The sequence below is a fragment of the Zootoca vivipara genome, chromosome Z1 (assembly GCF_965207765.1).
Source record: "Zootoca vivipara chromosome Z1, rZooViv2.hap1.1, whole genome shotgun sequence".
Taxonomy (NCBI): Eukaryota; Metazoa; Chordata; class Lepidosauria; order Squamata; family Lacertidae; genus Zootoca; species Zootoca vivipara.
The window spans coordinates 68,202,989-68,224,939 of NC_142583.1; the positions used below are offsets into that span (position 1 = coordinate 68,202,989).

The 21,951-nt window shown below is 42.3% G+C and overlaps 1 protein-coding gene across 4 annotated transcripts in view; it reads right to left on the reverse strand.

Annotated features, from left to right (window-relative positions):
- The window catches only part of CTNNA2 (catenin alpha 2), a 512,597-nt gene that overhangs the window by 176,321 nt on the left and 314,325 nt on the right, over positions 1–21,951 (reverse strand). The window lies entirely within an intron of this gene.

Genomic DNA, 21,951 nt, shown 5'->3' on the forward strand with positions numbered 1-21,951 from the left:
CAAAAGCATCAATTCTTCGGCAATGGACCAATGATCTGACTCATCCCTATACCCAGTGCTTTTCCCCCCCAGGAAGTACTCAAGGGCCAGCACCTCTTTTAGTTGTTGTTAAAAAGTGTGGCCCTCGCTGCAACAACTTCATGGTGAATACCGGCACCTTTTTCTTCCTAGGGAAAAAGCACTGCCTGTACCTCAAAAAGTCACTGAATTGTCTTTACTGTTTTCTGAGTAATAAAACCTCATAGGAATGATTGTGTGCAAGAATAAGAAGAGGCACTTTCACAAGAGGAAAAGACACCACCAATGTTGCCAGTCTTGTGGCCCATGGGCTTGCTGCTTTTGTTACACAACCCCACAGAAGGATGTGTCAACCCCAAGCCTGTTTATTCAGACCTAAGCCCCCTTTATTTGCTACAGTCAGCCGAGATCTTCAGTTTTGAATAAACTGCATGAGAAAATGGCGGTGGGACTTCATGGTCTTTTGCTCAACTGACGCAAGTTCACATCTTCCCACCTTCCTGTTTGTGTCTTGGCAACTGACAAGTTTGAAGTATATTAACCACTTTATTATATTGCTTTTCTCCATTCGACTGCCAAATCTGAAGAGCTGGGGAGAAATGACAATAAAATGCATGCAAACCCAATGTAATAAGTATTGATTGTATGTGTGCATGGGGGGTAATGACTGATTCCTCCATATATTCATAATGCCTCAACTGTATTTGTTGGCGAAGCTTTTATTGATTTTGCTCAATACAAGTGATCTTTTTAGTGAGTGCTTCACACACACACAGTATTTTAACGGTCTTTACAACTGTCCTGTAAGGTAGTCTGGTGGTATGCCATTAAAGTTGGGGGCTGATGGATATTAGCATGTCTGAGGGCAGTTCCTGATCTGAAATCTGGAGGGGCTGCTTGTCAGCCATCAGAGGGGCCAATCCCTTTTTTTGGGCCCAATATTTTGGGGGAGGGGGCCAGGGTCCCCAATTTCCAAAAAAGTGCAGAGGCTGAGCACGTTGTGGTTCCAGTGGCTGGCTCCTGTTCTTCATCCTCCTTCATCCTCCCCCATCATGTGGGGGAGCCACTTTCACTAAAATGTATTAATTGGAAGCTGATAGGCATTTTGATGAATGTATAATTTGGGAATTAATTGTTATTGTCATAATTTGCCCATTATGGGGGGTATATTGGAAAACTAATATATATGGGCAAAGGATTAGGGACATAATATTCAGATGGCAGACTGGGAAAGGTTATGGAAATCAGATTTTAAATTTACGGCAAGTTGTACATTGAAAGAAAACTACAGGGAAATGATGTACCAGTGGTATTTAACTCCTAGAAATTTAGCAAAAATGTATAGGACAAGTTCAAATACCTGCTGGAAATGTAAAGAAAAAGAAGGTACCTTTTATCATATGTGGTAGTCTTGCAAGGTAATAAAAGCTTTCTGAGAAATGATATATAATGAAATGAAAAAAAAATGTTTTAAATAACTTTTGATAAGAAACCAGAAGCTTTTTTTTTTTTTTACTAGGAATTGCAGGTACTGACATACCAAAGGAGCAGAAGAGACTCTTCATGCATGGAACAATGGCCTCCTGGATGCTACTAGCCCAGAATTGGGAAGAAGATAGTCTCTAGCTCAGAGCAGAACGGCAAACCAAGCTGATGGACTATGCTGAGATGTCAAAGCTGACTGGAACACTCAGAAACCAAGAGGACAAAAACTTTATTAAAGAATAGGAACATATATATTACTTAGGGGTCCACTTTTAAGCAGATGGAAATAAGAGCAGAATTTTGATTCAATTCACTTATAGTATAAAAATAATTATGGGACAATGTGGTTTGAGTACGGATGAATATGCAGTTGTAAATGCTCAAAAGGAGGGGATGGGAGGAAGTCCCGAGATTCAGAGAATCTCTTTATATAGATATGTTATCATTAGTTTGTGTTTAGTTACACTTTGTATTTGTAAAATCAATAAAAATTATTTCACAAAAAATAAATGATAAAAATGGAAACTTATTATTATTACTATTATTATATAATATTATAATAAAATTATAATTATAATATATTATTATCATTAAAATCTGATGATGACGACAACAACACAGCCACCCACCAGTGGCAGTACTAGGAGGAGGCAGAGATGGGGCCACCAGCCATTGAAGTCACACGGCTGCCGCTTTTGGCTCCGCCTGACATTCTGACATCATGCACACAATGCTGACCCACCAATCGCCCTTGCAAGCTGCCATCTCTGCCAGCCATCTTTTTAACCACTACAGAACCACCGTTCACTACCTTACAAAGCAGTATATACCCTACCTAGCCAAGACAGCACAGGACTTGAAATGTGTGCTTTTTTGCTGTATTGGATCTAATTTATGGGCCTTCCAGAGTGGTGTTTTGTGTCTTTGTGCATGGGTATACTCTGCAACATATCACTTGATGCAATAATCGTGCGCTAGCGGTAGATTTATGCTGAACCAGCCTCACATCATTCCACTTCATCAGTTGTTCTGTGATGATTGCCATCTGGGAGCAACAAAAATGGAACAAAAATCAAACTGGAATATCTGTGGTATAAAAAGTTACCAGATTTCTGCAGGAGATTATGGGACTTGAATGGAATTATGCACTGAATGGAAGCAAAGCAGTACTTTTGCAGGTGCAAACAGAATTGAAAGCAAGTCCACATATAACTAGACCCAATATCACCAGCAGCATGAATAATCATGAATGCACAATAAAAGGGACATCTGGAAGGGCCCTTGAACTAGAACCAGGAGCCTCATGTTTTAGGGCTTTGCACTTGCTTAGGGAGATACCCGGGCCTTCAAGTACTCATGTTTCAGAATCAGTGGCATTCAGAGAAATTTATTGTAGAGGAACAGTTAGGGTCAGAAGCACCAGCTTGCATGAGCATTTTTTTTGGGGGGGGGGGGGCGACATGCACATGCGCATCACACCTCCCTCCCAAAGCCGGGCAAAAGCTTTCCTGGTTTGGCAAAGGAGGCACCAGGGGAACATTTAGAGGACTAGCCTAGTCTCCCTAGTCGACTGACCACACACCACTGTTCAGAATCCTGCTCAGGCATAGAATAGGGCTCCCTAGAGACTCGCACCATAATTAATAATTTTTGAATTATTGTGCTGGAGGAGACTCTTGAGAGAGATCAAACCTATCCATTCTTAAGGAAGTCAGCCCTGAGAGCTCACTGGAAGGACAGATCCTGAAGCTGAGGCTCCAATACTTGGGCCACCTCATGAGAAGAGAAGACTCCCTGGAAAAGATCCTGATGTTGGAAAAGATGGAGGGCACAAGGGGACGACAGAGGACGAGATGGTTGGACAGTGTTCTCGAAGCCATGAACATGAGTTTGACCAAATTGCGGGAGGCAGTGGAAGACAGGAGTGCCTGGCGTGCTCTGGTCCATGGGGTCACGAAGAGTCGGACACGACTAAACGACTAAACAACAACAAGAGACTTGCAAGCAGTCTGTTGGTTCTGGATTGACTGGACAAAGTATAAATCCTAGGATCCTTGTGTCCAATCTGTACCCTGATGAACACAATAGGATACTCTCCCACTTCTAGTGACTGCAGCCAATGACTGATTATACTAAGATTGAGATGAATATGATGCAGCTAGTTCCTGTCTATAGGCTCATTCTGGTGTTGGGCAGTCCATTGTCTTCTATAAAAACCAGTGAAAGAAACGAGATTGATATTATTAACCCTAATTAACCAACATGAAATAGCACATTTAGGAACATGGTGTCTGATGAAATACTAATGCAAACAAGTCACGTTGGACGAGTTGTGAGTAGCAGTTTCTGAGATGATCCACCTACTTCTCATGGGTCACTGCTCCAAGTGCTGCATTCAAATCCTGGCCCTATCCTGAATGTTGTGACATAGGGATGCTTGATGAATTCAGTCTTCGAAAATTCCGATTCAGTTCATGACATGATTCACAATTTTCGGATCAATATGTGAATCTGAATACGGTCATTCACTGGCTATTGCTCTTGCCAAGCACAGTGTCTGGCTCTAAAAATGCATCTCAATGTACATTTCTTGATGTGTATTTTAGGAATGCATATTTTGAAAGAAAGAATATATATATTCTGGAAGTAGATAGATTCATCCCTCCCTACTGTATAGTTTTTTTAATGACCCAAAGGAGTCTAGTAATCGGTTTGTAATGCACTTTCTTCCTTTCAAATAAAAGAGCTGCCAGCCTCCTCAGCAATACAGGTGGCTTAATTCGGAAATGCATTCTGCACAAGTGTTCATGGAAACACCATGCATTAGTGTGTACTGCACCCGAAAAAAGAGGAGAGATCAAGATCTTAAGCGCTCGCCCATAAAACCCTCCTGTGTGCTCTGTGTTTGCTAATAGATGCATGGTGTATTTTCAACACAGAAATAGAATTTTTGATGAAGCACCTTGTGGCAAATTTGAAATGCTGGCCTGGGGCCCCCAATGAGACATAATTCGCTCCACTAGCTAGAAGAGATGGCGCTTCGACATCCATTCCTCTAAACTCATTATTGACCCGGGGGAAAATGCTAGCCTTAAGCAAGTTTTAATGAAGACTCTGGTGCAGCCGTTGCTGTAGCACTAAATGCGATAATGAGAAACAAACCACTTAGCAGTGATAGACCCAGGACCTGTATATAACCTGAAAAGTCAGTTTCTTGGGGATTCCTTCCAGAGATGAAGCTAACATCCAAAAAGAGTTTTAATTACCTTGCTCACTAATTTGTTACATATAACTCAGTCAAGCTCACCGTGCTGACATATTCAGAGACCATTTCCAGAACAAAAGAAAATGCTAAACCCTGTGGCTGACCATTTAGTTACCAAGTAGTAATTTGCTACAATGCACCCAAAACCACGTGGGCCCTTTCTGACTGCAATGTGCCGCCTCCTCATGCCTGGGCTTCTAAATTTGAAATACCTAGAAGCAACCTTACCACAATGGCTGCCCAGAATGAAAGATCTATGTCTGCCAAGCATCAGTAATCTACCTACGACCATGAAGTTGGGGTTGCCTCCTCCTTTGCTGTGTTAGCTACAGAGTACCTCCAAGATAGGCATTGTGTTTTAATGTCAACTGCTCTGGGGTAGCACCATTTTAGAGGGGCTTCCCCAATCCACTGCTGAGATAGGGAGTTATTTTAAATGTGTCCAAATTTTGGGATCCCTCAATGACAATCCAAGTTTCCTACCTGAGGGTCACTGTAGAAGCTCAAAAACTGAGAAGTCAAGGAGGAAATCCCAGGTAGGTTCAGATCTCACTTTTGAAATGGACACAATAGGTGGGCTTTAGGAGAGGCACTATTCTCTCAGCCTCAGCCTTATCCCAGGGATCACTGATAGGACTTATGTGAAGTACTTAAAATACTCAAAGATCTGCATAAATGTTAGGTGTCGTTAATATAGTCACCAGTGTGAGCATTATTATTCAGCCCACCCTATGATTGGGCTGGAGGTGTGAAATCATCTTAGGCAGATGCCAAATGGACCAAATGAATAAAGAAGGAGCACCCTGAATCCCTGAGGACTTAGCAGTATATTTCATGCAAGATGTCAAAAATCAGTGCGCCTCTTCTCTCTAGCCCCTATTCACCATTGAGATGTTTACAAACAAAGGACCTTCCAGAAAAAGGGAAACCATTGGAAAATAGGCTATGGTCTGTATAGAGACAGGGACAGTCTGCCTCATATAGAGCATTAGTTTCTACAATGAGTAGACAAGGAACTTGCATATTTGATACCTATTTGTAGCCTATAGCTGGTGTTTGTTCAAGGGAAGATGTTGACCTTTGCTGCTAGAAGTTCTGCAGGCAAGTATCCACCAGACACAGATTTTATGTGTAAAAAGGTTAAGACAGGAGCTGAAGGAAAAGCAGGGAGGAATAAATAAAGCACAAAACAAAAAAGGCTGTGCTTAGTAGTGGTCTCAAGAGGAGAGGAACAGAGAATTTGAGCTTGCTTACATCATTTCAAATGTGCAGCTACATCACCCAAACCACTGTAATTGTTTCAGTTCAAATGATTGAATCCCTCTCATTCCAAACACATCCAGTTGATGTATTTTCTTCATCTCTGAAGGCTAGTCAATCATTCTTCAGCATTTTTACATAGGTCTGATCAAGGAATTCTTGTGCACAAAACAATCTGACTTGAACATCGATGTTCCATTGGTTTCAAGAGTATAAGCAAAAGGCTCACATGTTGTAAAGAACAGTTTGGCCTTGCCATGTTTTCAACATTGTTTCAACTTACAGAATGTCTAATCACCAATCCTTCTAACACAATCTCTAAATCATATATTGTTGTGGGTTATCCCTGTGGCTGCCCCCACCCTGTGACGATCCATGACACGTTACTGTGAGTGACTCAGGGTCATAGCTGTCAAGTTCTCCCTTTTTAAAAGGGAAATTTCCTTATTCTGAATAGGCTTCCTCGCAAGAAAAGGGAAAACTTGACAGCTATGCTCAGGGTCAATGTTTCCCAGGAAAGGGGGAGGATGTGTCCATTTCCCCCTGGACTATGTGCCCCCCCCCTGGTTGTGTCTCATCCCTGTGTTCACTCCCATCCGGCCCCCCACCCAGGGCTCCATTCAGGGTAGTATTTAAAGGGCTGTAGAGCTGAGGCCTAGTCTGTAAAGTAGAGCAGAGCCCTAGCTTGTAGGCTTTAAAGTAGAGACGAGGCCTAGTCTGTCAGCGTTGGCTTGGGCTAGTATTTAAATGCGAGCCGAGGCCTCCGCCCTGTATCTCCATTCCTTGGCCCCAGCCTGACTCTGTGGGTTGTCTGGTAATGGCCGCCTTGGTGGTTTCAGTTGCTCGGTTGATGATATCAGTATTTGGCGCCACCCGTCAGAGTTTTTGCTGGTGACAGTGCACGATCTGCCTTTCTATTGAATGCTGCTGGAGTCTTTAGAGCTTCTGCTGGTGATGTATAATTTGCACGCCACTTTTTTGTGTTCAATCATTATTTCAGGTATGAAAGGCGTGCTTTTTTAGGGGGAAAAAAATATGCCAGATCCCTCCCTGATGGGCAAGATACACTTTGTCCTAATTTGATGCAATCTGGTTCAGCGGTTACGGAGGAAGGGTGTTACATCCACGCATGCAGTGGGTGTATGTGTGTGTGTGTGTGTGTGTGTGTGTGTGTGTGTGTGTGTGCAATTCTATTGCTTTTGAGGTGGCAAGCCATTTCTCTCTGGTTGGTCTAAAATCATATTCTATTGGGTGATTCCAGTAAAAATAGAACTGAGTCATGTGTCTATCTATGCCTTATCTGTGTATATAGATGAAAGATTGAGCCAGTGGTGGGGGTGGGGGGGAGAGAAATATTTCTACTTTCCGTAGACATTTGATGTCAAGAAGACTGGAGTTGCCATCTGCTGGAATGTGCAAAGAATGACAACTGGCATAATAGCTTAAAATCCTGCAAGCGGGTGGGCGGCATGCCTAGAGCATTTGCAAAGACTACTAAACCTTTGGAGAGAAATACAATTTCCCGGGGAAATATTTGAAAGTTACATTACATGTCTTTGTCCAGGATCTTTTGCAAGAGTAAACCTTAACTCCTTGTGAGCACACCTTATCTATTTCACTTTTCCCATCTTTCATATGGGTAGTAAAGCCTTTTTCAGTATGTATATATTTCAGCTGACATTTGACATATGAGATTTGCTGCTTACACTTTTAATTCTGCCAGTTGTTGGAGTTTCTAAGATTTTTCTGCACTGTTTTTTGATGTTTTGGCTGCCACCGTTTTTATGGTTGTGATGGATGGACTTTTTTCCAATTGCTTTTACTCTGTCTGGTGTATTTTATACTTTTATTATAAGCTGTTTTGATTGAACTGGGTTGGGGGCACAGGAAATAACTGAGCTCTGTTAAATTTTGAGTTTTGCTTTCCTCCTCCTTATGCCAGATGCTGTAAAGAAGAACCAGAAGGGCCATGGCTCTAGGGGGGAATGATCAAGTTCAGGGGTGGAACACATGCTTTTCATGCAAAGGGTTTCAGGTTCAACCCGTCATGATCTAGCATGTCTGAAACCTTGGAGCGCCACTGCCAGGCAATGTAGTAGGCAGTAGTGACCTAGAATGGACCAGATGTCAGACTCAGCAGAAGGCAATATGTTCCTAAGGTCCACTATTTAAAAAGTAGGATTGCGACTGCCAGAACTGAAAAAGTAGCCATTTGGTTTGTCCAGAACGGTGCAATATAAATAAGGAAAGTTCCCTACCAAAAGTAACATTTGTTTCTACACGAATATGGAATTTTATTGAAAAGTACTAAACTCCAATGAAATACCAAAGCATAGAAAAAACGCGGGTATTTAGTGTCAATTTCCTTCCTGTCTAAGCTTTTCACTGGAAAGAACAACACATGTATTTCTGCTCAAACATGAACTGCTGTTCATAATATGTTTTCCACCCCGTCCTTGAATGCTTCCAGACTGTCACCATTTCCAGGTGAGCTTCACTCACACACAGGAAAATTCAGGTTGCCCATTTATGCTTGACTGGGAGCAGAGCCAGGGCCATCTGAAAACATTTTTGTACCTGAGGCGAACCACAAAATGGCGCCCCCTTTGCCACCAGAAATGAAGGAGTGAGTGAAGATCCTGATGTAGAACTCGGGGGGGGGGGGAATTAAGTTCTACATTGGCTTCTGCTGACCTTGTGGATCCTGCTGCCTGAGGCAGACACCTCACCTCAGCTCATGGGTGGGCCAGGCCTGCTGGGAGCTCTTCTGTACTTTCCCAAAAGATCAGGCTGTTTGTTATGATGGATGGGGAAAAGTCACTGGAAAAGTCACTGGAAAGTGTGGGACAGCATTTGCTTGGGCACAACATCATCTAACCTCCCTCACAAACAAATGAGAATGAATGTTTGTTAAACAGCTAATGTTGCCTAGCCTCCCTGCAGGCAAATCAGCATGGATGCTCATGGAACATTATTATTATTATTATTATTATTATTACCCTATCCATCTGACTGTGTTGCCCAGCCACTCTGGGGGCTTCCAACAAAAATACAGAAACAACAACACCAGCAGCAAAAAAACATTAAAAGCTTCCTGAAACTGGGTTGCCTTCATATGTCTATGAAAAATTATACAGTTGTTTAACTATTTGACATCTGCTGGAAGGGCAATACACAGGGAATGAAATGGAAGCACCCCTTGTAACAGGTGAGGAAATGCAATTAACAGCTTGGGGGGTTCTTTTGCTTTTTGTTTTTTTTATACACCAACAGCTGCACTCTTCTAGTGCATACAATTCTGATGAGACTAAAACAAGTCTCTCCAGCATGGCCCAGAAATGCCTGGGGGGAGGGGGGAATCAATTATTACCTGACACTTTCACTACATCTAAGATTTTGATCGGTGCATCTCAAATGAACATCAATCTGGGATGAATTGGGGGCAGAAAAAATAAGAAAGGAAGAAAGGCACATATTCTACTGCATGTTAGGATATATTTTGTCAGGCATTGGCATATAGGAGAGAGAGAGAGAGAGAGAGAGAGAGAGAGAGAGAGAGAGAGAGAGAGAGAGAGAGAGAGAGAGAGAGAGAGAGAGAGAGAGAGAGAGACCTAATAAAATCCATTGGAGAAGTTGCTATCTTCTTCCAATTTATATTCCCAAATTGTGAAAGAAGGTAACACTGTATTGCATCACTTTCACATGGTTATTGTGAGAACAGGTAAGATAATGGCTGGGAAATATTTTACAAAGTAGGAAGTGATCCTCAATGATTGGGAAGGGCAGTGAGACAGGATGAAAAGACAAGTGCAGATTACTGTTTCTTTGTCTCTGTTTCTCAGGTAGGACTAATCTTATGCTACAAAATTTGAAGTGGAACTTTGATGCAAAGTCTTTTCGTTCTGAAGTGATTACTCAGAGCCAGCAATCTGCTATGGAAACAGGGTTTCCAAGTGCACCCATTGCTTCCCTCTAGAGAAGGACTCCCTCCATCCATGTTGAACCAGGGAGTTCTCCATGCAGGCTTGGTGCACATGGAAAGGGACCCATCTCACAGGGAAGTCTGTATGCACATTTGGGACTGTGTTTCAAAGTGACTGCTGATCATAGCTGTCAAGTTCTCCCCTTTTTAAAGGGAAATTCCCTCATGCTGAATAGGTTTCCTCATGAGAAAAGGAAAAACTTGACAGCTATGCTGCTGATATTAGCAGCCTGATGATTTTTTTCTTCTCTTCTCAAGTTGTTCAATCTGGTTGTCATGGCACTTACATCAGAGTTATATGCAACAGCAGAATAAAACCTGTTGCATAAACATAAGTTTTCATGTTTCAGAGGCACTGCCTGTTCCATCTCTTCCCCGGATTGTTGACCTTCAAAGAATTTATCTCTGAAAGATCTTGAAGCAAGCAGTCCCAGGCCAGTTCTGGATCCAGTTTAGGCCCTGTGTGCTCTACTTCTTAATTACAAGTTCTGCCTTTATTGCAATGTGGCAGAATGACTGAAGTGAAGGATAAATAAACAGGCCACAGCTAAATAAATAAACAGCCAGCTAAATAAACAGGCCATACCTAGAAAAATAAACAGGTGTGTGGATATTGCAAAGAGGTGGCTGTTTAAATAGAAGAGAAGAAAGCAGCTTACAGTAGGTTGAGCCTGTGGCATGCATGCCTATATAACTTGAACAAGTCTTGTTTTTAGATTGTGAGGGTCCCAGGGTCCATTCCTCTGAATATTTCAAAAGATTATGGCATATACATAGAATAGCCCTTCCCATCATGATGCCCCCCCCCAAGTGTTGGACTATAACTCTGCTGAGCCACCATGGATGGGAGTTGCAGTCAAAAACATCTGGAGCTAGAGAAGACATCCAGGCTAGAGAAGACTGCTCCATCCTTCTAGATACCGTGCTGCCTGGTTCATTTATTTACACCCATAACCTTTTCCAGCAACAAGTAAACCACAAAGGTCTTTAATTCAATTCTGAATACAACATTACACAGAGCCATTAAGTAGCAGGCGCCAAGCAGGCAGCAAAACAGGAAACGGTTTACATCTCCGAACTGGATGGAAAGAAAAGGGGCATTAATATTGCCTGCTTTGAACACTATGAAATGCATGATGCAATGTCCTGAAATTGAGTCAAGCCTCAAAAGCAAGGTCAATTCACAGGGCCCTGCATTCCACCCACCCAACTCAATAGAGTGTTGGACACATTTGGCATTTTGGTAATTTTGGCATATACTGTGACCATCTCATAAGAGTGCGGATGAATGTCCAGATCCACAGCTATACTTGGGGGTTAGCTATAGAACCTCTCTGTCTGATTTTACTGTCGAAGGGGGTTTCTGCATAGGCTGCCTCCCTCCCTCCTTATTGTCCTTCTGCCAACAGGTGACAACCTTTGTTTCTTCAATAGGCTTTGGGGAACTGACTGCATTTAATGAAAAGGCCAGTGCTGTACTGTTTTTATTGCAATTATTTGTATGCTTTTAATAGTTTTAGTTTTCGCTCGCTCTATTGTAATTCTATCAATGTTAAATAATTGTTTATTTATTGTTGTTGCTGTTTTTGAGACTATTGCTGTTATCTTTAAACTACTTTGAGTCCCATCAGAGAAAATGGTGGGAAATGAATGAATAAACAAACAAACAAATACTAAAACTTAAAATAAAACAACAGCAACCCTAAAAACAGTTAGAACAATTCAAAAAAAAAAAGGACCTCAGGGATCTCTGGAGAACAGTGTCTTTCAGCTATCAAAGGAATGTTTTGAAATTCCTCTTGAAAGTCAATAATGAGGGATGTAGACACACCTCACCAGGGAGGACATTCCACAAGTGGGGAGCGATCACTGTAAAGGCCTGTTATGCCAGTCAGGCAGCCCTGCCGATGGCCACATAACCTGTCCTCACCTGCCTACTGTATGGTCTGAGATGCCTGATTTAGGGAAGGTGCATTTTTAGGTACTTGGGTCCCAAGTCACTTTGTGCAGCCTGCCAGCACTTTCAGGTCCAGCAACACATGACCCCATTGGACTGCTCCACTTAACATTTTTGGAGCTGCATTCTGTACCATCAGCAGATTCTGGGTCATCTTCAAGGGAAGCCCCACATTGCAATAGCCCATAAAGGAGGTCCAAAGCATGGACAGCTGAGGCCAGGCTCTCCTCATCCATTTATTTCAAACCACACATACCATTTGCTTGCTTTAAAATTTCAAATTGTAGAATCCATTGCATTATGATTGTAATCTGCTTTATCTGATTTTAATACTCTTTCTTTAAATGGTTGTAACCCACTTGGAACCTAATGGCAGGTAAGAAATCCAAATAATAATAGTTCACATTTGGTCTGGTTTTTGTGAGATAATAGTTGCGAACAGTCCTGCAAAAAGACCCATGAAGCTATTGCGTCCTAGTATTCAAAAATTGCTACTACTACTACTGCTAATAAATATGCATGTAGGTCACCTCATTAACAGACTTTATAGTTACACACTTGTACCTGCTATCTGGGAAGCTGCTGGTGATAACAGCAAGTGCATCTACAGTGAATGGTTGTGCATTTAGCACATTGTCAAAATAAATTGGGTGATATTAATAAGCAGATCCAATGCTCACAGAGGATAACACATTCCATGTGCTAATGAAGCAACAGCTTGAAAATTAATGACACTTACCTCAGCACCTTGAAGTTTTCTTGGGCTGAAAATTAGTGACATTTTGGTGGGGGTGGGGAAGCAGGTCAAATGCCACATTAATCTATCTTATTGGCTCCTTATTCAACTGAAATTCTTTTAAAAAACCCATTTAGCAGGGTCCGTGTACCAAATGTCAGCAGCACTCCGGATGTAAATATCAGAGAAATAACTCATTTAACTTACTACTCTTGAAGTCATCTTTCCCTCCCTGATTTTCTCTTTAAATGTTCCCTTTATAAGAAGCACCATGTTTCACTGCACTTGGAAATTAAAGACGACAGAGTAAAGATCAAAGTTTGAGTTTGCCCACTGCCAGCCACAAAGGGAAATTAAAATCACTACTCAAATTCCATTTTTACAGCTTGCTGATGGTTATAAGCTGAGAAAAATATAAGCATCAGAAAGCCTACTGTTGTACCCTGGAGAGTAAGCTCTCAACTTTTGACTCCTGCTGATCACTAAGATGAGCAAGGAACACATGGTCATTGAAGAAGCTAACCAAATGGTACCCCCCCTCCCGTTTGTGGCAGATTTCGGAACAACAATTATTCAAATGTAAAGCTAATGTCAAACATAATCATTTTCAGGATGATTAGTCCAATGCTGTTATGATGGATTGTTTTTTTTGTTTTTTTCAGGCGTGGGGACTGGATCCATCACTATCCCAGCCTGGCCAGCATTAAGACCATGTGAGATTGAAACACTCCCATCCTCACATGGAGGAACATAGCTGCTCAAGGGGTGGTTAAATAGCTCTATTTAAGGAGGCAGTGTCAGACCTGTTTTCATCTTCAGATCTATCTCCAGGGAGGGAAAACATTTAGTCTGATAAATAAATATGAAACTATCTCACATAGAAAAGGGTTCGGGTAGGGAAAGAGTGGTGATGACCCCTTCTGCGTCCTTTCTCTCTCTTGGAAGCTAAAGCAGGACAAGCCTCAAAAGCACACAAAAAAATAAGCAGGGGGAAGGACAAGCCTATGACCACCCACTTTAAGCCAATCAAAGCCAGGCATTCTTCGTATGGGTGTTGCTCTTTCCGAATCTGTGTGTCTGTGTAGTTCATAGCCTTCCAAATAAGAGAACCAAGGCAGGTGGGGGCCACACAAGTTTTCTCCCAGGAGAAGAAGCAATGATGACAACAGAGACCTCTTCTGAACCAAGGCACAACACTATAGACGCCAAGTATTTGTGCGGTTGTACTGCTAAAGGGTCCACTGTTTCTTTTTCAAGGGGTGGGGAGGCCAGGGACCTCCTAGGCACCACCCAAGTCTAGGTTGCACCAGCCTGTCATTTGCTGCATTTCCCCTCCCTCCTACAGCCAGCATGGAACTCAGGGAGATGGGTCAGGTAGGAGAGACTCCTAAGACAGATGGGCTGAATATGGCCTGGGAGGACAGGCAAAGTTTTCACATCCCTTCCTTAAATGAATACAACCACTGCAGCACTTAAAGGACACACACCCTGTGGGATGCATCATTCACTGAAGCAGTCAAATACAACATTTCCTGTTTCCTAGAGAGGACACACAGGGGAATGCTGCTCCAGACAGGGAGGACTTCCTGTCATACATTGCCATCTTCCTTCTGCTGGCTCTTAGCCAGCAGCACATGGCTCATCCCTACAGAGGATGGAAGCCACAAGGTAGAAAGTCTGATGCCTAGCTCAGACTTATTTTCTCTACATATTTACTTGCAACTACAAAATAAAGGCTGCCTTCAGGACAATACTGTGAACTGAATGTAAGTAAACTTTACCATTACTTTTAAAAGAAGACTGTCATGTCATTATTGTTTTTAAGAGGGAACTAAAGGGAAAATTTACCAGGAACAATCCAATCTGGACACGCCAGACTGGATTGCTCAACTCAAATGATTCTAACAAACCACCAACTTGCTTCCAGCAATGTGCAAGGGAATGTGCTCTGCTTACTAGCTCACGAGTGTGAGTGAAGAAGGATAATATTTAATCAATATATCCTCTCCTACTATCCACAACATTCCCACACTTCACACTCCCCACCACAGTAAACAGAACATCTCAAAGTGCCACACCATCCATTTACTCTGGAGCAATCGCTCGGATTAATGCAACATCATTGAAACATCTACAGTGCACCCGATCTGTGGATTGTGACAGGTTCTATGTACTTGTTTGCCTGGCCTAAACACAGTTTTGTTTCCCTAATAGGGTGAGACATATTATTAATTTATATTCATATCATATTGCATGAGTAATATATAAATATTAAGTATACAGGAAAGGAAAATAACTTCATCCACCAGTGTAAAAATAGCACATATTTTATAGTTTCTTAAACCCTGGTAGGCTGGCTAAATATATGCATGTATACACATGCCTTCATTCCTCAAAGATGCTAGAGCTTTGGCACACCGCCAGCAAACATATCTCCATGTGTTTTGCCATTTAAATGTGACAAACTGATTTATATTGCTAAGAAGGCACTCTTGGGTGATCTTAAGGCCTTTTTGCACATTATAGAACTCCTCCTTGGAAGTATTTTGCAGAAGGAAGCAATGTGCTAAATGTGTGTAAGCCAACACACGAAACAACTGCACACAGGTCCATTTTATCCATATGCCTGCATGTTTTAAAAACTGCAATCAGACTAGCATTCTATTCAATATTCATGCAAGGAATGCACATGGGTTGCCAGGGCAGCCTTTGTTGGTATTCTGCAACTTCATGTTAGCAAGCGTTGCTAACTGGTTACATGTAACAGATTTTTTCAGTTCTTAATCAGCTACAGGTATGTTTCTGGGCACAATTCAATAGTGCCTATGAAGCACTACACAGCTTGGGACAAAGGTGTCTAAAAACTGCCTTTTTATTTTATCACATAAGTCTATTGAAACACTGTGTTCAACAACTGAGGCTCTCCTCCATATTCCACGACCACCTGGTTAGCTGGTGGTGAGAGGAGGCAGGGTCTTTTTTGTTGTTGCACCCCATTTATGGAATGTCCTCCCCAGGGAGGCTCACCCAACATCATCCTTGAAGTCACCCCGGTGTCTAGAAAATACATTATTTACTGCCCACGGTTTGAACTATCACTATGAATTTACTGCTTTGGGAAAGATTCAGCCTGATTGTTTTCACCATTGCTCTGCTCTCTGTAGTTTGTTTTTATTCTGGCCCTTTATCATCCTTATTCTATATTGCTGTGAGAATTTAACTGAAGGGTAGCTGGAACACGGTTTTAAATGGGGGGAAAAATGAAGAATACCTGCCATACTGAATCAGTGCACCGATCTGTCGAGCCAAGTATAGCGTACCTTGCCCAGCAATGGCCCCCAGGTCCTTGGCAGGTGGGTTACTGAGCCTTGCTCTGTGGCAGGCATATGAAACCTGTGGCCCTACTGATGCTGCTTAACTACAACTCCCATCATCTTTGGGTGGGACTGATGGGCTTTGGGGTTCAGCATTGTCTAGGAGGGCCTCAGGTCCCTCCCATCCTTAATACATGATATGCCTTTTGGGGATGCCACAGTCTGAATGATACACCTTCTCCATGGAAAATGAGTGTTCCAGCACTGAGCTATGATTGTACCCTTAAGAATGAAGGAGGGGAGTTTTAAAGAGATCAATATTAGACAGGCACCTTTTTTGCATTGTTTTTGACCATATGTATCTCAACTTTAGCATACAACTTAATTATATACATTTATTAAATTATGTTGATTTTTATCTATATCTTGGTAATGTTATTAGGGTGGCTGTTTTAAAGTGTCCTTACTGCTATTTTTAATGAATATTTTACACCATTTTATGCAAACCTTTCTTTTTTTACTCTGGCATATAAATCTTGCTAAAATAAATAAATATAGAACGTTTGAGTTTCAGCGGCAGCAATGCATCTTTCTGCTAAAAAATTGTTGAGTTGGTTCGAAAACAAACACACAGATAAAATTCCTATGGAACAGGCCACACTTGTAAACAAACAAACAAACGAACAAACAAACACTCTCCTCTTTTACATGGTCATTAGAACCAGATAAGCCCTGCCCTATTTTGCACCTGGTCATCCTGCAAAGTGGAGAAACAGGCAGACACCTTTTTCTAATCAACAGTGGGTCCCATGTTGTAAGTAGCTCCCATTGTTGGCTTCAAGTTAGAGAACATGAATGTGAAGGTAACATTGTGTCAACAAAACAGGATATCACAAATATGATTGGGGGGCAATATTTTAGTGTAAGATAATTCAGAGAATAGTGTTGTTGTTGTTTTTTAAAAAAAACGATACCAGTTACACCAGTGTTACCACTATGAATATTTTTGGCTTATTCCTTTCCCACAAGTTTACTTAAATGGGTCTTTTGCAGCGTAATTTTGCATATTTTTAGTCACTTTCCTCTAAATACATGTATGCTGCTTACCATCTAACAACTATTTTTTTTAAATAAAAGCTCATTTAAATCTGCTAATTTATACAAATCTGCCACTGGGTAGATTTAAAAATTTTGGGAAGAATGTGCGAGTGTAGTGTTTTAGCACTGATGAAAGCCTAAAGTGAGGGAAAGAATGAGGACACTTCCAGAATAATTTGATCAGAAACATGTTTCACTGCATATAGATATATGTAAATATTGATATTGGTATTGATATAGCAAAGAGAGACTGAGGAAGTAATGTTTTGATTGGTTAGTTTAATAAGAATTCCTAATTAAGGGAGGGAATGGCCTTTTTTTGCACGAAGTGGTTTAGCCAACTTGGGTGACCTGTATTCCTTGCCTAAAGAATTCCTGTATGGCACACCCCATTCAATGTTGCAGGAAGGCAAACAATAACATAGCAATTTCATAAATTTGTCCACATGGGATTAATGTGTGGTACTGATGGAATTGATGTGTGTTTAGTCACTGAAGGACCTTGCTATGAGATGGGATTGGATTTACTTGATCTCATCTTCCTCTGAGTTGTGCAATTACTTGTGCCATCCTCAATACTGCAATAGGACACCAGGTGTGGAATCAGATGGGCAAAGGAAGGTATTGTAGGGAGCAAACACCTTCCTTGCAGTAATAAGCTGGAACTCCTAGAATCCTCTTGAAAAGCTTCCAGGTCAGATGTCAGGGACTGGCAGGTCTCTGAGGAGTGTGTGGCAGAGGCAGGGCCCCCAAAGCTGATCCAGGGGAAGGGACTAGAAGAAGGGGGAAAGTCTAAGCAGTCAGAGATGGAAGGAGGTGCAGGATATGGCAGGAATAGCGGAAGAGACTGTTCTGGAGAGGAACAGGATGATAGACTCCCCTCTGTCCCCTTCCCCGCTGTCTCCAAGGATCAGGAGGGGCTTCAAGAGACAGGCAGAACAGCAACTCCCATGTAGAAGAAATCACAGGTTGTTTGTGCATGCCCCATCAGGTGAGGGTACTTAAGTTTGGATGGAGGCATGGTCACACCATTGTTCCAGCAGTCCAGCTCAGGGCAGAAGCCTGGCGAGGAGATACCAGCTACTTAGTCGCCAAAACGGGGGGGGGGGGTTGCTCAGTGCACCTGCAAGTGTGTGCTTTCTCAACAGAGAATTAAACTGCAGTCATTAAACTGCAGTCTCTTTGTCCTCTAGGGCTGGGTGTGCTCAGGTCATGAAGTCATCTCACCGGTCTTACTTGCTATAGACCACAAGTGTCTCACTTCTGTCATCAAGCTCAAAAGAGCTGGGTCCAACACCTAGGAGGGAGGATACAACTGCTGCAAACCACTTGTGGTAGAATCTATTTATTGTAAGTGCTACCATAAAGAAGCAGTGTGGTGCAATCCTATCCCCCTTTGTTAAGAACTAAGCTCTACTGAATCCAATCAGACTTGCTACCAGGTATGCAAAGGACTGCAGCCCAGGAATGGTTTCTGGGGAAAAGATGACACAGGACATTGCTGATTGGTTACCACTTGGGATGCTGGGGAGAGAGCAGCCTGTCTAGATAGATATCCATGGAATTCTGTATAATTTCTCCCAAAGTTACATGCTGCTGCTTTCTAAGAGTGAGTACTGGAGGCTTTTTAATTGGAACCAGCAAAGGCAGGATAAGGAAGGGATGCAAACTCTTCCTCTACTGCCTTCTCAAATACCATTGCAATTTTTTCTTTTCTAGTTCTCAGCAACTTTTTCTAGAAAAGATGTGTGTCTAGTATCTAACACATGGCCTCCAGTCTCCCTTCCATCAGTTCCTAGTTACAGTTTCCAGTGGTTGCTTCTTCCCCCACCACTAAAAACAAAATCGGGAGGTGGGAGTTCTACAGCACATCCTGTTCTGTGCAGGTCCTGAGATACATTTCTTCCATGTCTGTTAAATGACTGATCTTCTATGCCCCACAACTAGCACAAGTGAATTATACTTTGTAGAGACCACTTCTACAAAGAGTCCTTTGCACGGTTCTTCTCTTGTTCACAAGTCATCCCAAGGCAGCAAAAATCCAGGACACCCATGAGTATTCTTGTGCAGATAGGAAACTAGGACTAAGGAGTAATGATCCATTCAAAAATATCCCATGATTTCATGGTTTAACAGGAATTTGGAAACCAGATCTCTCTGTCATGGATGCTTTAGTTGAGATGCATTGCATGGGGTTGGACTACTAGATGATCCTTGGGGTCCTTTCCAACTCTACAATTCTATGGAACCCAACACTCTAGACATTGCAGATTACCAGCATTTTAATGATGCATCAACATGGTTTAAAAATACACAGAAATGTTGTTGTTTTTCCTCCTCCACTTACTTTGTTTTTCTTGTTAGTTAAATTTGCTATTAAAAAAAGAAAAGAAAAATATTATCTGGGAAACCTGAGACTGTTGGCTCCCTTGGAAACAATGGTGCCTATTGTATGTTAGGACTAGCAGGGTGGAAGGTAGGGAGGCCAACAGTAGAGGGAGCCAGAGCCAGTGACAGGCAGAGACAACTAATTCTAGTTTTGCCCCATCCTTCCCTGTTGCATTGTTGAAGGGCAACACTGGCCCAGTATACCTGAAGGAGCATCTCCACCCCCATCGTTCAGCCCGGACACTGAGGGCCTTCCGGTGGTTCCCTCACTGCAAGAAGTGAGGTTACAGGGAACCAGGCAGAGGGCCTTCTTGGTAGTGGTGCCCACCCTGTGGAACGCCCTCCCATCAGATGTCAAGGAAATAAACAACTCTCTGACTTTTAGAACTCTGAAGGCAGCTCTGTTTCGGGGAGTTTTTAATGTTTGAAGTTTTATTCTGTTTTTAATGTTCTGTTGAAAGCCACCCAGAGTGGCTGGGGAAACTCAGCCAGATGGGTGAGGTAGAAGTTGTTGTTGTTGTTGTTGTTGTTGTTGTTGTTGTTGTTGTTGTTGTTATGAGAAGGAAGCTGACAGACTATTTTCATCCTCTGGACTAGATCTATCATAGAAGGCAGATAGGTGGGGGCTGGCTGTGAACAGAATAAGGTTGCTGAGGCAGCTTCCCATTCACCTGAACAGACCAACCTGCACTGCTTGGAACACATTCCAAGACCAACAGCCCCAATTTTACATGGGCAAGGAATTCTAGGTTAATTTTGGCTGAACTCCTGCTGTTGCCCATCTTCAGGTCTTTTTTCTTTTTCTTTTTGTGTATTCTCAAGCCAATTCTGCACTCTGCCCACCTTTGCAAACTAAGTCTGTGAATCTGTGCACATGCACCTTAGTTGGGGTTCATTTCTCAGTAGACATCTAGAAGCATGTGTTAAGAACATCTTTCTGCTGTTTACCACCACATGGACTCCAATGGTTTAGGGCAGCACATCTGCGTTCATTGGTCTCCCTGGCACTTCTAGGCAGGGCTGGGAAAAACTCCCTTGTCTGAAACCATGGTGAGCCACTGCCAGTCAGGATGGCCAATGCTAAGCTAGACAGACCAATTTGTCTGACTCAGTATAAGGCATCTTTTTTATACTCCTAAGATTTCAGCCTTAGAGAGGCCGTGCGTTTTGCAGCTCATCTGAGCATTCCACATCTTTAAAGCAATCAGGTACTGGAATGTGCTAAAGAGGTTTTTGAAATAGTATTACTGATCACCACCACACACTGCTACCACTAATTCTGAAACTTGCAGGCAGATTTGCCACGTCTCCATTTGCAGAGGGCAGTCAAAAGCTTTGAGCAGGAACTCAGGTTGACCCCTTGACCCATTGAAGATCTGCATTACCAATGCCTTCCACATCCACTGTGACTTAAGCAACCTTCCATGTTTACCATGACCCACTCCTAGGATACAGAAAGTTGCCATCCAGTGCATCCTTTCGCCTGCCTGCCTGCTCTCTATCAACTTCCATGCTGGTTTTGTATACATTGCTTCCACTGGGCAGGATCAGCAGCAAAGGTCCATCTGAGCAGGGAATAAAGAAACAGGGGGAGGAGTCTGAGTCTTCCTCCCCTCCCCAAAAAGAGATGCACCTGGGAGTCAGGCTTTGCATTTTGCTTAAGCGCCCGGGTATGCATATTAAAATAAATGAGAAATGTTGAAAAGTGCAGACCGAACTTTGCAAATAATAAAGGCAAGCTTTGAATACACTGTGCCTGAATGCTTCCTCTCTACATTTTTGACATTGTTTTCCATAAGTGATGTTTGGGAGGATTTTTCCGAAATGGCAATTCTAATGCATCTTCTTTCTTTCTTTCTTTCTTTCTTTCTTTCTTTCTTTCTTTCTTTCTTTCTTTCTTTCTTTCTTTCTTTCTTTCCTGTTCAATGATGCATCACACCAAATGCAAATTCAAGATTTCAGTCAATACTAGCCAAAGGACAATAAGAAGCCCATCATCTCAACACCTTCCTCAGTGGAGCAGCTTTCAAAGGAACACCCCTTTTATTACCTGGCATGCCTATTTTATGCAACACCTTGATAAACACGTCAACTGTGCCAGGATTGAGAAATCAAGTATCAAAATATTGAGGTGTGAACCACCTGTTCTGAAAGTACTGGCAACCAGCAGACTTTGGGGTATGTTGAAAAGAGGGGGAAATGAGGGGAAAACGCCTGTCAACAATGGCCTTTTCCAAATCCAATGAAGGTCGAAAATTAGCAGGCAGGCAATTCTTAGTCTATCGAACAAAACAACAAAAGAGTCTTTGAGGGCTGGGAGTCTAATCCTTCCAGCTTCACCCCTTCACTCACACACACACACACACACACACACACACACACACACACACACACAGACACACACACACACACACACGAAGTAAACTGCATGGTAGTTAGATTCCCAAA